The 13027-nt window shown below is 34.6% G+C and overlaps 2 protein-coding genes across 2 annotated transcripts in view; one reads left to right on the top strand and one right to left on the bottom strand.

The window, feature by feature from the left end:
* The window catches only part of LOC135202094 (dynein axonemal heavy chain 5-like), a 99120-nt gene extending 93323 nt beyond the window's left edge, over positions 1-5797 (bottom strand). The window contains 1 exon segment of the mRNA XM_064231346.1: positions 5506-5797. The gene's annotated coding sequence lies outside the window, so the exon portion shown is untranslated.
* The window catches only part of LOC135202394 (uncharacterized), an 84106-nt gene continuing 76141 nt past the window's right edge, over positions 5063-13027 (top strand). The window contains exon 1 of the mRNA XM_064231777.1: positions 5063-5087. The gene's annotated coding sequence lies outside the window, so the exon portion shown is untranslated. The remainder of the gene's footprint in view (positions 5088-13027) is intronic.

Raw genomic sequence — 13027 nt, 5'->3', positions numbered from 1 at the left:
CAAACTCTAAAGTTTTCGAACTGGACTTCAGCTGTGACTCCAAAACGCCTCTATATTTTCAACCTTGATTTCAGATGACCCCGCCAACACTCGAGCATTTCTCAATTTGATTTCGACCGCATTCATTCCTTTATAGACCACAAAACAATGCACAGAAACTCGGCATATATATATATATATATATATATATATATATAATATATATATATATATTAAATATAATATATCATATATATATAGATATATATATATTATATATATATATATATATATATATATATATATATAGATATATATATATATATATATATATATATATATATATATTTATATATATGATATCTAATTTAATGAATAGTAAAGAGAGAACACAGGCAGGCTTTGCTTATTCCGTTAGATCGCATGCTGTTTTAATTACACCCAGGCTAAGCCCCCAGATGACATGTGGCAATGGTGTATATCTGCATGTAAATCCATCTTTTATTATTTCTTTTTTACTCTCAGTCAATTTCCCAAAGTTATTCACGCTTGGATTCTAATTACAGTTTCAATTTGCAATAAAAAAATGTTGACTTCACAAGATTTATTCCTTACAAATTCGACTGGGTTAAAATGCACATATATATTAAGCTTTTATACAAACACACACACACACATATCTGTACATATATGTGTGTGTGTATATGCGTGTATATGTTTCATGTACGCACACAATACACAAACACATACATACACACACACACACACACACACACACATATATATATATATATATATATATATATATATATATATATATATATATTATATATATAATAATACTATCAAAAGCAACCCCTTGTATTCATGCAGTCTTCATATCTTCCGTTAACGTTATTTATTGAGTCATCATCACGCGGTGTAATTATTCTTTAATAGCGGGGAATAAGCTAAACCGCAGTTACGAGGGAGAGCTCATTCCAGCAACCTGTAATTATCAATAATTAATTCTCCTTCTTTCATTCCAAACTTCATCGTTGTTCGTAGCATTTAGGAGGAATAATGCAAATTCAAACATATTAAATATTAAAAGTGACTACTATATGTAATTATCTTTCCCCATTTGTAATATACTAAATAACGTGGCTATAGCGCAATATTTATCTCAACGTGAAATTACAAAATGTGCCGAAATAAACAAAAATTAAAATTTCTGACGTGACATTATTAACTTCACAGGTTGTCCTTCTCTTCCTATGAATCTGACTAAATGCTCTGAAGACAAGCTTAAACTATGTTTCACCCTTACAACAGAAATCAAATGAAAATCCATTTGGAAAACCCAGCTATTCAAATTTCAAAATATAGAGAGGTACCGAAATGACTCTGGATCCCGACTAGACCACAGGAAAGGTAGTAAAGTGGCCAGGTGGAGAAACCTTATTCATCTGTAATCTTATTGACGACCGAAAGCAGCGCGCGTCTAACATAAGACTACATGGTGTGAGTCAGGTTTTATGATTGGTCTTTGGAGATGTAGGCTGTGTCAATCAGATTTCCTTAAAGAAATCTTTTACATCACAGTTCCTCTCTTGGGAAAATGTGGTCACTTCATTTCAAAATGCTATTCTAAATACATACCATATTTAGCTATATGTCCCTTTTCATTCTCTTTGGCAGGATTACCACTACTCACACAAAAACGAACTCAAATATTAAGATATAATGAGTGTAAAACTATTAACAATAATTACTCCTCAGATAATTTAAAAGATAACTTTTCCCAATCTCAATCCATAGTCGTGAATCATTACCTGACAAAATCATTCCCCGACAGCCTACCCCATGTTAAATCTGACTTGCACAACATTTCAGAGCGATTCTTTCATTAAAATCCCACCATACATGCAATAAGTGAACCAGTATAAAAGATATATCTTTCCAAATGTTTACTTTATATTGAGAACACGAGGTAAGTAAATTAATAAATGTCACTAATAATCTTTGGTTACAATTTCCCAGTGAGAATATACAAATCAGAATTTGGGAATGGATTTAAGAACTTCCACTTAACAAGGATTCAAACTGAGGTTAGAAGAGAGAGAGAGGGGAGGAGCGTTAGTATGATAGCCGCCGCATGGGTGCCAGCAGTATATTTTCCAAGGAGGGCAAGTCTGAATACATACAAGGATAGTTTTCGGTGTCAAGCAAACAGTCACTTTTGACCCTTTGAACTAGCTGCTTAATTACAAATACAGTATCAGGGCCTGCATTTCTTGAATGAATAATGCAATTATATATATATATATATATATATATATATATATATATATATATATATATATATATATATACACACATATATAAATATATATATATATAATAGGATAGATATATATACATACTATATATACATATATACATATATATGTATATATATGACATATGATATTTATAAGATATAGTAGTACCTCGAGATACGAAATTAACTCGTTCTTGAGGCGCCCTTGTATCATGAGGTTTTCGTATCTTGGAACCACATTTTTACATGTAAAATGGCTAATCCGTTCCAAGCCCTCCAAAAACACCCCAGTAAATTATATTTCCAGACCTACAACACATGTTCTAGGGTTACGACGCCGATCCGACGGAAGAAATATGACTCCTAAAAGGCAAAATACTGTACATACTTGAGTAATATTCAACTGCATGTAATGTTCAACCCCATTTTTACTGCATATATTAGGACTTTAGCATATGTCCCTTAGCAATAAGCCTAGCCTATGTTAGCGGTTGCTACTATAGTCTAGTCTATGATTCTGACATCTAAACCTAAGAAGCTAAAAGCTTAAAATATGCCCAAAAAATATGTATAAATAATCAGTATGTACTCATTTCAAATAATTATCAATTAATCATTAACTATAATACACAAACAAACAAAAACCTTCCAATCGATTGTTTACATTCAGCTCTTACGAGTACCGAACGAACGCCAAGCAATCACTTTTCCTAGGACACAGTAAGCTGTAAATTTTCATTAGTATCTCTCTTCAACTAATGAAACTACCAAACAGTATAATACCATTCATTTCTATTCTTTATTCTATCTTTACCTAATGGAGATACCGAGTTACTGACAGCTATAATGAAACATATACGTAACGTAATATCAAAACAGAAGAAGAATTCTAAAAAATATGTATTTGTTGGCTTCCATAATAGCAGTCTGATTTATTTTATATTTTATGATATCTAATTCACAATTTTTTTATTAAATGTATTGCATGTACTCATTTCAAATAATTATTAAGTAACCATTAACTATAATAAACAAACAAAAAAAAAGCTTCCAAACTTCTGTTTACATCCAGCACTTACGAGTATCGAACGATCGCCAAGCAATCACTTTTCCTAGTATTCAGTAAGCCATAGATTTTCATTATCTATCTTCCAACTACTGAAACTACCAAAACAGTATAATAACATTCATTTCTATTCTTTATTCTATCTTTACCTATGTTTTTTTTATTAAATGTATTGCATGAATAAGTTTTTCAATTTACAGCATCCTTTTACCAATAGAATACTTAAAGCACAAGGGGTAGATGCTGACAATAGGAGCGAGGATCTTATGGGGTGACTAGCATCAGGAACCAATGGGGGAGCGGGAGGATGGTGGCGAGTTTACTCAGTTGCCAGCGCGGGAGTTTTAAAATTGTTCTCGGTGGTCCAGGCGAATCTCGGGACTTTACAGTAACAACCTTTCGTATCTTGAAAAACTTTTGTTTTTTTTTCGTTATGTAGAGCTGTAAAATTTTTCGTATTTGCTTTCGTATCTCGAGTTTTTCGTAAGTTGAGCCTTTCGTATGTCGATGTACCACTGTATATATATATATATATATATATATATATATATATATATATATATATACATATATATATATATCCTATATTTCCAGGGGGCGGGGGCCTTAGTTACCAGGGCTTCCTTGCCTGTACGTGCAGGCACCCACGACACCCGCCATGCTACCACAAAGGATTAAAATTGGTCTCGGCATTTCATATATGTTAAATTTACTTAAGTGCTATTTAAAATGGAATAAATCCAACTTCCCAACTTCAAGTGTCATCTTGGCATATAAAGTGTTTCTTCATTTATTCCCAAATTTGGGTGGAATATTTTTCCGTGGAATACATATCGAGTAATTAAAAGTTGAGTTGATAAGCGTCTCCGCGTTTTCTTTACACAGATCGGGTTACGGAGAAATAATTGTGTGATACCAAGAATTTTAGTCAACGTGAACACTATATTATAGACATTAAAAAAAGAATGGAAAAAACAACGGGTTAATATAAGTAAATAAAAATTGACCTTGTAACCTGTTACTAGATCAAAGACGTGCCTGTTTTATTATTTTCGTTCACCTAACGCTGTGATTACATCATAATGTGAGCACGATATAATAACAGTTAGTAATTTTAAGGAAAATGCTCTGCACGACGATATTATTTATCAATGAAATTTTTTGACTGGAGAGTGTAGACTATTATGTATACAATACAGTACAGGTGAGATAATTTGTTTATGCTTTAACTTTCCTCCCCAGGAAATGGTACTAAACACGGTATCATTCTGAGCTTCCGCCATGGTCGGTACGAGCACCTCGAAAGATGAATAAAAAAACATGAACAAATGACGGTGATTTCTCATTATCTCTATTCATTTCTCAGATTATCTTACTTGTCATGCATTACATACAATTTTTTCTATACTGTCTAATAAAAAAAAAGTTTACTTATAAACATTACCTCCGTCAGGAGCTCTTCCTTAGAATTACCTACCAGTTGATCTGCATGTGGACCGTTACAACCGATACATCCAAATGAACCAATATAACCGTTACAACCAAATGAACCGTTACAACTAAATGTTACACACCCATGTTGGTAACATCTCGTTGCGATAACATTCTCTGGAAACTTCCTGGGGAGTTGATGACAACCGAAAGAAGAGTAGTTCAGGCCATTACGACCACTATGTTTACGCGGGAATAGAGGGGATGTGACAGGATGGCTACGCTACATGTTTCAATATTAAGCACTAGGTAAGCCTGGCTAGCATTTATTAGTACTACTAAATTATATTACATATTCCGAGAACCGACTTCACCTCGGAATTATGCTGTATATCTGTAACATTCTCAGAATACAAGTTGATCTAGGCTTAGATTAGTATCAACATCAAATTGCTCCCGACCCAATAAATGTAGTACCATAATCTTTATACGTTTATTTACGAAATGGGTGTTAATAGGTCACTTCGCTGTATGCATATCTATCTGACTCTTGATGCAAGATAAAGCCCAGGTCATTGAAATTCACACGACATGGCAGACTAGGCCTACTGCAACCTAAACCACTTTCAGTAAGTCGCTTTTTTAAAAGCTACTTGGCCATGAGTATTTTAATGCAGTTCTTTGTCACAACCAACTTTAAAAAAAAAAAAAATTGCTATGCACTTACCAACGGCCACGTCTTCAGCTTTGTATGACTGTAGGCTAAGTCTAACCTGGTTCATCGAAGGGTTTCTGTGATATCGCAATTGTGGATAGTCCCACCTATTACTCTCATAAAGAAACTTCGTTAGCTCATTCTTCGTCTTAATCGGATTTTTCTTCGTGTCATTCAAGGTCAGATTGCACTGAAATTAAGCACTGTAACGCCTAACCCACCAACTAGATTTACAAGTTCAATTAGCCTGAGAACCTACGGTTAGTTACTGGTACTTCTGCTGACTACTTTTGTGAATCAGAATCAGATGTTGGGAACCGACTACCGAAGAGAGTGAAATGAGTTCTTCATGTATTTTAAATTAATAAAAACAAATAGTATTGCCCAATTTTCTGTCATGGCTCTGTAGTTTTTATGCTATTTCAATAATGAAAATTTCAAGAGAAAACGTTGACAGAATATTATGCCACTTTTTTTTTTTTTTTTTTACTATGAACATAGAACTGTACTTGACCGTTTATTTAGCGAAATTTCAACAACGGCAAAGTTGTCCGCTAGTCACTAGTGATCAGGTTACCTGTGCATAATCTGGTTACTGTGATAAGGATCTGAAAAATATGTAAATAAAGATGCCCAGAGTTGGAGGTTCCACGGCAGTGTTAAACAGTACGATGCTGGTTTTACTAAAATACGAAATTAGGTATCCAAGTATTCTCATTACTCTCAAAACAGGCGATGTGGACGATATTACTGTAAACTTTATAGCTATATTTTAACGATTCTTATCCTGGACCCGACACCTACGATATATCTCTATAATCACTATTTTGTCTGTATACTGAATCGTAAAGATGAAACCACGGGACGTCAAGATCATGGAGTGGCGATCTCCCTGCAGATCTTGTGAATTCGAGCTGCGATATTGAAAGGTCGCAGTCCAGCTCATATAGTACTATACTTTGGAGACGAAGCACTACAGCAACTTTGCTTCTCTCTCTCTCTCTCTCTCTCTCTCTCTCTCTCTCTCTCTATTATAAGAATTGGTTATTTTGATAGGCAAATTAACCATCACTGTGAAATATATTTCGGAATATTTCTGTTCTGAGATTTATTATAGTTTAAGTACAGAATTTTGCATTCTAATCCGTATAATATCATATGTTTATTTTTATTATTTTTCTCTTATTTCTTTTATTTTTTACTGTTTTATTATTATTATTACTATTATTAGTATTATTATATTACCTGACCCAATTTCACAGAGAAAAATTATTTTGCAAAAACAGGTAGACCTAAGCACTCAAACCATTGTTTGTGTGTATGGTGTTTTTACATTGCATGGAACCAGTGGTTATTCAGCAACGGGACCCAACGGCTTTACGTTACTTCCGAAACACGTCGAGCGTGAACTTCTCAAAGTCTAATAAAAGACAAGTCTTCACTTGCTGCGAAAAAGTAGCACGAGCCGCGCAATGACGTCATCTAGCCCGCAAATCCTGGGTCCGTTACATGGAAAGAACCGAGTCAGTCAGCAACCAACCGGTGTTGCGAGCAGAACTCTAGCTGCGTCAATCAAACATGCTTAGCAATTGTGCTGTTAATGGCTGCACATCCAGTTACGAAAACAAAGATGGAACTGTTCTTCACAGCTTCCCTGACTGAATTCTTCACTATGAACATTATAATAGTTTGCTGCTAATGTTATGATAAAAGATGTCAGTCTCACTGTTACTTTTATTTAAGATAATGCCCACTTACACATTATACTCTGTGTTATTTCATCCCTTTCTGCATCAGCTTCACAAATAGTTATGTAGCCATATCAATGCTAATTATTCCACTACAGAAGGTAAGCTGGAAAATCTACAAAAAAAAAAAAAAAAAAGACGAGGATAGAAGCTTACATTTCAAAGGTTAATCATCTAATTAAATGCCAAATTACATTATAATGCGTACTAAGATGCTTTGTTCATTTCTCTCTCTCATTTTTACTCATTAACTGCAGTAACTAAGTAATTACTGCATATGAATAATAATAATACACAGTCATTTGTAAACTGGCCACTCCTCACCATTATTATTAACTTTAAGTAAGCTATAACAAGAATAGACAGGAACATTCCGTATATATTTTAATCATACTATTTACATTATTTTTTCTTTAAATACGAATGATATACTTAAAATTAATAAAGGTTAATAGCGTGACTGAGAAGTGGACAAAATAACAGATAAAAATAAAAGTCCCCCATTAATCACTCCGTTTTCTATAATTCAGGCTAGTGACGTCACCACCTGCGCACGCACAGACTTATCTTTTATTAGACTTTGTACTTGTATCACCAGAAATACACATCTCTAACCCCTCAGTGGAATGCTCGAGAATCGAACTCACGGCCATCGAGGTGACAGGCCAAGACCATACCGATCACGCCACTGAGGCGCTCCAACCATTGTGGTCAAGTCGTAAGCATCTCCTTTTGCACCTGAGCAATGTATAGTATAAATGGTTCTTGTAAATTACAGGACTTTCTTTGCATACAGTCACTAAACACTAACTAAACAGTAATGTACAATCATTAAACACTAACACTTATCATACACTTCCAGTCACTAAACACTCACACTCACTAAACACTCACACTCACTAAACACTCACACTTAATATATATACACTCACACCCAATAACACCAAAAACTCACTGAATACTCACTAGGCACTCACTATACATTAAATGCTTACTAAACACTCATGAAACACTAACATTCACTAAATACGCATATACCCTAAACACTCACTAAACATTCATTAAACACTAAACATTCACTAAGCACTCACTATACACAAAACTTTCACTAAGTACCAGCGATGGACTGGCCATTTGGATAAAGGGGACTTTTCCACTTGGGCCGGTGGTTAAAAGGGGCCTGTGGTCCGGTCTACAGTAAAAAAAAATTATAAATAAATAAAAAAAATATAAAATAAAAATAACAAAAAGTTAGAAAGAAAACTTAAAAATCTGAAGGATAAGGGAACAAAGAGAATAGAATTGGATAAAAAAAAACACAGAAAGAGAGAGAGGACTGTGTGGGGTGGGGGGAGGGGGGCGGGGGGGGGAGGTGAGAGGTGGGACATGAATCTCATCGCGCAGCATTGCAAGGGAGTAATCTTGAAATGTCCCTATAAATGGTTGTTCCGATAATTTTATCAACATTTTCTGTAAGCTATCGGTCATTAACCATCAGCCAGTATACAATATGCCATCGTTTCCATTTCATTATTGCTAACTGGTTGGGCAACACAGTCAGAATTCTATGATTTATAGACACATAAATATATAATAAAGATAAATACAATAAAAAACACTGTTCACTAGGGAAATTGTAATAATAGAAACTGAACACATGATAACATTCTATTGTTATGTCGAATATATGATCAAGCCGCTCAACACAGTGCCGTATTGCAATGTTCTTTTGCGTTCAAGGCTTCTGGTTATACTGCTAACGTATTAGGTTACACACATCACACAAGCAGTAAGACGCTACTCAATCGGTATTCCTTGTATGTTATTTTCTCGTGGCTATTATTATGCAAGTTAAGAAAATCTTTTGTGTTTCATTGGAAACTTTGGCAAGCCTGATAATGCCTTATACACAGATGTTCTGCTAACTTTGGCTACCATACAAGAACATGAAAATATGAAATCAGATGTTCGCAGCAAAGCCAAAGCATACATTGAATCACTACTCAAATATGAAACCATTCTGACTGCTCATATATTTCTTCGTATATTTGAGCAGACTATTCCCTTTCGAAATATCTGCAACAACGAATGGATATTCTCTCTGCGTACAGAATGGTTGCTACTACTACAGAGATTTTGGAGGTATTAAGGTGGCTGCAGGTCATTTTGGTTGTTGGGCTAATGAACAGCTAGAGATGAAGAGAACGCCAGATTTGGAGTTGGAGTGCAGACAGAATTGCCACTGAAAAGAGTTAGAAAGAAGAAAACCGATGCCATCGAGATGGCTTATGATGAAAAGGGTTGATGACGCAGAGAAGGCTTATGAAATTGAGGTATATAATACAATATTGGACAAAGTCACACACAGCCTCACTGGTCGATTTCTCTCATGGGACATTTTACAACGATTTACGATTGTAGACACAAGAAATTTTGATCAGCTGAAGAACAGCAATATTCCTGAAGAGTATGAGTCTTTATTTAAAGAACTCATTAAAGCCATTGCTTAAGTTCGACAGCCGGGCAACAGCTGAAAACTTGATGTTGGAATTAAGGAGTCTAGCTACACACTGGGAAAAATTGAAAAATGCACCCTTGGAAGACTACACCGTTAAAGATATGAATGATGAGGATGAACACGAGTCTTATTTAAATGAAGACAGACATGAGACAATTGCAACGAAATGTTCATCATGTAAGAATTGTCCAGTCTGCTGTTACCAGATACTCAGTAGGTACAACTTGTTAACTGATGCCTATCATATAATTGGTCTAGCTTACAAGTATCTCCTGACGACCTTGTCAGTTACTCAAGTTTCCTTGTGAGAGAAGTTTTTCTACCTCGAAATTCATAAAAAATCGTCTAAGAAGCAGACTCCACAGGAACACCTCCAGGAGTGCTAATGACAGTAGAGGGATATAATAATGTCTCTCGATAATGATTTAATAATTGACAAAGTTGCATCCAAGAGTGAACTATTAAAGAAAATTTTGATAATCTAAAATAAAAGTAATTCCTTTAGTTATGCCTGCATGTGTTTTATTTTTCCCAGAGCCGTTTATCCGAACCATCACTATTATATATATATATATATATATATATATATATATATATATATATATATATATATATATATATATATACACACATATATATATATATATACATATATACTATATATATATATATATATATGTGTGTTGTGTGTGTGTGGTGTGTGTGTAGCCTGTTTTCCCACTAAAATGTATACTTTCCTTTCAAGATATACCTCCCACTTCTATTTAGCTCCATCTTCAAGGGGTGTCCGGTCAACATTCACTAAGCAACTTCACTTTCTACACTAAACCCCCCACTAAACCCTTAACACTCTTAAACACTAAATACTCTACTAAGCCCTAGATGCTCGTTAAACCCCTAAACACTCATTTAACACTAAATCGCTCATTAAATGCTCAATAAACATTCACTAAACCCTAAACAATCACTGATACTTACACACTAAACAATCACTAAACCTTATATGCTCACTAAACATTCACTAAACTCATAAATAGTCACTGAACACTTACTAAATATTCACTAAACCCTAAACACTCACTAAACACTTCCTAACAAACATTCACTAAACACTTACTAAACATTCACTGAACACTTACTCATTAAGCATTCAGGATAAAAAAAAACAAAAAAAAAAAAAAAAACAGTCACACTGCGCTCCTGTTCAATTTATGCGGTTATCAGACCTTTCAAGATGGCAGCAAGGCTCTTCAGAGCCACCCTGCTGGATGACCACTGAACTACAAAGTCGTGTTATACAGATAGCATCTCCATATATTTACCTTCTATGGATGAAACCCATGTGCAGAAAACTTATGCAATATTACTTCCATACATCTACTGAAAAGACTCATAAGAGGCATGTCAAACTCCACTACGCGTGCCAAACCATTTGCCTTAATCTTGTGCAGCATTAGACCTAACAAGATATTATGGCCGTTCCCTCCCAGTACCTCATCCACTCGGTCTATCCAGCGCTTTCTAGATCTCTTCTAAACTCTCTTAGCACTTCCAAATCATACACTTTTTCGCCAACATGTAAACTTCCTTTCTTTTCACATGACCAGATCATCTTAAAACACTTTTACCTATCCTTTCCGGTGTCCTAACCTTTCTACCACCTCTAAAATTCTTCAATTTTTCTTATGCCACTTACAGTATGTGAACAATAGCTTTAATCTTTTTACTTTCATTCGCCTTCAACATCCACACTTCACTTCCATTAAGTGTCAGTGGAAAGCAAGGTGAAAATGTATGAAGAGATTCTGAGACAACTATCTCGTATGAAAGTAATGAGAGGATGTTGAATAAAAGGGAAAAGGTTAAGTCTTTGGGGATTACGTGCTTATATATCAAATATGGCATATAAAGAAGTGCACTATTATGGAAAGTGGGGATACCCGAGTGGTAAAAGGGCTAGCGTTGGTAAAATGAAGGATCAGAGTATTTTGAGATGGTTTGGTCATATGGAAAGCACGGAAGATAAGAGCATATGCGAGATAGAGGTGAATGGTGCGGTAAGAGTAGAATGGTTCAACGTACTGCTGATGAGCTTTCTTTGTTTTCTACCCAAAAGGTTAACCCACGATTCAACAGTTTAAGTATAGATGGTCTAGACCTATCTGTTTTTAAGATTACACCTTTCCTTCCAGGTCTGTAATTCTGGAGTTCTCTTGATCCTTAGCCTCTTTCTCTGCCAGGGCTTCTCTACAAAGCAACTTCTTTTTATCGATTTTAACAGATATTTAACGAACTTCTGTTTCCTTTAATAGATCAGACACTTCTTTCTTTAGTCTCTCATACGCCGTGTTTTATCGAAATGTAAATTCTCCTATCCCTAACCTATTTTGCTTTTGAAACGAAAATATTTTTAGTGAGATGCCTTCAGAACACACCTCTACGTAGTTTCCTTTCTAATTACCATCTTGTGAGCCCGAATTAACCATTTTGATTTTATTCCACTTGTGCATGCACATTACTCAACACACTCACCCTCTGACGCCCATATAAACCATATAGACTCTCCAAATAATTATAATTTATTTATTTGTTTATTTTTTGTTTATTTTTTGCTTCACGCCTCTTCATTAAATACATAGATTTTTTCTCCTACTAGTTTCCCTAAAAGAACAAAACCCATTTTACAATAGAATCATAACCATAATAAACTCATAATAAGGGGCTCCAGACATACCAGAACCAAGACACTTGAATAATAAGTTCTTTCATTTTCATTTTCTCTTACGCTTTCATCTAAACCACCCACTTTTTAGTAGAACCATAATCAATAATGAGCTCAATCAATGGTTTCAGACTTACCAGAACCAAGCACACCTGAAAGATAAATGTTTCCACTTTCTCTTCCTCAGGAAAAACATAGCAAGTATGTAGCTTCTAAACAAACGTAATTCAGCCACTGGATGGCCTTCACACCATCCGGTACTACAAAGATATTTCATCGGCCGTACCGGCCAACAACCTTCCATGAATTTATGTGAATTTTTATGAGTATTGCATTACTTTGAGTGATTCTTATTGTCCACGAGTGACGTTTGTGCTTATTCACATGACGTAAGTGCCATAAATACCTTGTATTATTCCTAAGTATATGTGTGTGTATGTATATATACAAATATATACATATATATATATATATATATATATATATATATATATATATATATATATATATATATATACATATTCGTGTGCTGTTTGTAATTTAATT

The sequence above is a fragment of the Macrobrachium nipponense genome, chromosome 30 (assembly GCF_015104395.2).
Source record: "Macrobrachium nipponense isolate FS-2020 chromosome 30, ASM1510439v2, whole genome shotgun sequence".
Taxonomy (NCBI): Eukaryota; Metazoa; Arthropoda; class Malacostraca; order Decapoda; family Palaemonidae; genus Macrobrachium; species Macrobrachium nipponense.
This window is presented reverse-complemented; position numbering and strand designations above follow the sequence as displayed.